The sequence below is a fragment of the Neolamprologus brichardi genome, chromosome 23, assembly GCF_056152115.1.
Source record: "Neolamprologus brichardi isolate AB-2024 chromosome 23, ASM5615211v1, whole genome shotgun sequence".
Lineage (NCBI taxonomy): Eukaryota > Metazoa > Chordata > Actinopteri > Cichliformes > Cichlidae > Neolamprologus > Neolamprologus brichardi.
The window spans coordinates 12,543,311-12,546,833 of NC_142125.1; positions in this window are offsets into that span (position 1 = coordinate 12,543,311).

Consider the following 3,523-nt stretch of genomic DNA (forward strand, 5'->3'; position numbering starts at 1 on the left):
TTTGATTTGTCTTGTCAAACAATATTGCTTGAGAATGGTTTGCATGAATTTCCAACAGCTGTAGATACCCTGAGTGTAGAGAAATCAAAGTAATCATGCAGAAACCTGGAAAACGATGGTGTTGGCCTCAGCCTTGTGTTATGAGATTCAGAAGCATTACACTGACTGAAAACCATTTGAATGGTACGTTCTGGTACTGGTTACTGATTCAGAAGTCATTTCTTTAATGTGGGATTTTGTGTATTTATGCTTTAGTCGGTTGTGCCTCTCACTAGTGTTTTGTATTAATGGCTTGATTCATGTGCTTTATTGCTTTTCAGCGTGCTTAATTACATGGAGGAGGCAGTGGTTAAAAATGAGCCATTTAATTTGGAGTGATGCTTTCTCCATTTCTCTGAGATTATTGTGGTCCTGACCTAAGTGGGACATTTTAAAAACTGAGTCCCGGTTTGGTGGTTAGTGGTCCAGACTACTTGAAGAGACAACATGTCACTCTGTGCTTCTCAAGGAGGCACAGAGAACCCTCTAGGACAGGAATCTGCATTTATTTCAAAGGGTTAGGGTCAACTCACTTCCAGATGACTTAGTTATTTTAAATTCCACAACACAAGTACAAGTAGAAAGATTGGCTTGTGATACTGCAGCAACAACTGGTACTTGCGTGTTTCTAACAATGTGCAATAAAACTGGATCGGGAACAAATCCCCTGTAGGGACATGGAACGAGTCCGTAAAAGTCACCGTACTCACACGGAAAGTAATCTTTTCTTTTCTGTGTTTGCAGGAATGCTGTTGATGGAAACAAAAAGCTGTATGCCATCTATGATACAAGGTAAGAATCAATCCCTAAACACTGCTTTCTTGAGGGCTGCAACAAAAGGGAAACTTTATTAGAAAAAGTTGCAGAGTGTTCATTCTGAAAAGTGGCAGAAAACCAGAGCGGGTCTCTTGAATAAATAGGAGAAATCTTTTGGTAGGCGTCCAACTAAAGCACAATCTCATTCCCTGCAGCAGTATTGAACTTCTTCCTCTACGGCAAACACTGGAGCAGAGAGGGAAAAAAAAGAGCTCAGTGAGCATTTTCATGAAATCTTCACTAGAACAACTTAAACTGATTGGCACTCGTGGGGGTGCGAACATTGTTTTCATTAACAAGTAAGGCTGAGTCAGATCTTCTAAAATTAGCATTGAACTTTTAGATCTCCAACCTGCTTTTACCCTGTAACCAAATCTGGAAAACCTACAAATATATGTAAGACAATTAGACCTGCACACTCCACTACTTAAACTTAGCAACAAGCACTGTGTTCAAAAGTGGTCGTTTTGGAGTATCAGTAAGTGCTAATGCACAGTACGACATTAGCATTAGCATGTAGTAGCTGCAATAAAAAAAGCAAGCTTATCAAAGCAGGTAAAGCACAAAATCCTGAGGGACTGAGTATTATCAGTTTATTGTTGTAAGCAGCTGGTGGTCATTCTCCACTCAGGTGCTTTTAAACCATTGCAGAAGATGAGGCCGCACCAGTAATGATGACTTGAATTATTTCAATACAAACTCTTCAACCTTTTCAAACCTTCATAATCTTCACCAAGTCCAATTTTTTTCACATTTCTATTCAAAAAGAAAATGAAACTGTGTTGTTAAAAATCTGCATAAAAATGGAAATGCACCTTCTGCTAATCAGATAGTTATTAGCTACAATTTTCCAGGTTAGCAAGTGAAACTGTAGCATGTACATCGATCTTGGTGAAGAAAACTCCATAAAAAGTAGCAAGCAGATGACACGGGATCCTATGGCTACGTCCACACGAAACGAAAACGCATCGTTTTCTCTCCGTTTTAGCCTCCCGTCCATACTGAGACGGCGTTTTCACTCAAGGAAAATGCAGCGTTTTTAAAACGCTCTCAAAAACGCATACATTTGAAAACGGTGCTTTTGCGTCGCAGTGTGGACAGCAAAAACTGAGACTTTTTGAAAATGATGACACATTTTAGTCATGTGATGCAGTGAATTGACCAATTAAACTAAGATAGCGGAGGGCAGTACACAGCAGTGGTTTTGTTTGCTCTCAATTTTGACAGCCCTATTAAAAATTAATATCAGTCTGTACATGCTCCAGATAGCTTTTCTTCAAATTCTTTAATTCACACTCGCTTTTGCAACTTTGTACTTTCGTGTTACTCGGAGCAACAACTCCACCTCATCGTTAGTCCATTTAAAAAACTGTGCTTTTCCTCAACATTTTGTTGCAACGTTTCAAAGAGCCGGAAAGTAAATAAATGGCAGACAGAAATGAGGCAGGTCGAACCGTCTTGCGTTTCATGCATGCGCAGTACTGGAACATAAGCTTTTTTGGCCGTTTCAATGGGAGCGCACAACTCTGTGAAACGACTGAAAATGATAGTGTGGTCGCGGAGCGCTTTCAGACGAAAACAACGTTTTCAGACGAAAACGCCGTTAGTGTGGACGTAGCCTATGTTAGGGTGAAAGTACTGGTGGTGGTGCTGAACTGAACTGTTGCTACCCAGGCAAAGGAAGCAGCTTGGAAAGCAACACCCATGTTGAGAGTTATCACACCTAGAATTGGACCAATAAATCAACATAAGGTGCTAGCAAGCAGTTGCAAGTGTGGTGATTTATGGATTTGTTTGAGAAGTGAAAGGTTTCTAGTTCAAGTCCAGCCAGACATTCAAGGCTCCTTTTCGGTTGTGCCAGGAAAAGCATAAAACATGCATAGCTATCTGCTGTGTTGATAAGTAACATTTAGCATCAACAAACATATGCTTATTTTTTTACCTGGTTATGAATGTCTCACCATGCTGTGACACTGCATTCCACCAGGGCAGTGTCATAGTTATTTCTGGCATTCATTAATACTTTGATTAAAAAGGAGAGAACAATCTGACTAACAGACTAGTCTAAAAAAAGAGGGAGAAAAAACCCCCAACAACCCCGCATTCAAAGAGGGGAAAAAACTGTGAGATTATTCAGTTAAAGAAATGGGCAGGGGTCCCCCGACCTCAGCACACCCTTCAGCACGCCACTGCGTCTGAGCGCAGCTGGGCCGCCCCAGTCTCCTCTGTCAATAGAACCACTCAAACAAGCTGCTACTGTTAAAACAGACAGTCACGTGCCCTGAAATCATCCCCATGACACTCGCGCGTACTGACATGAAGAGTCATTTTCCAAGCAGCTCTGCCAGGCTGAAGCATGCAGTGTGCTTTAACAATGCGGACCTGTGGATTTCTGCGGTATTTCTATACATTTCTATAGTATTGGGCACTTTATAGTTTGTGCTAACTGGTGAAAGGCTAGAGGATGGGGATGCTGGGCAGCAGCAGCAAGCTGTGTGATGCTTTCCGGCTCCGCTGCTGTGTCACAGCCAGCGAGCAGCACATCTGGCAGTGAAGTCTGCGCCTCCTGAAGCCGCACAGGCTGACAATGTGGAGGGCGTCTCACCTGGTTTAGGGGGTGTGTGTGAGCACCGCGGCTCACTCTTCATTTAGTCATTTGTCGGTCGCT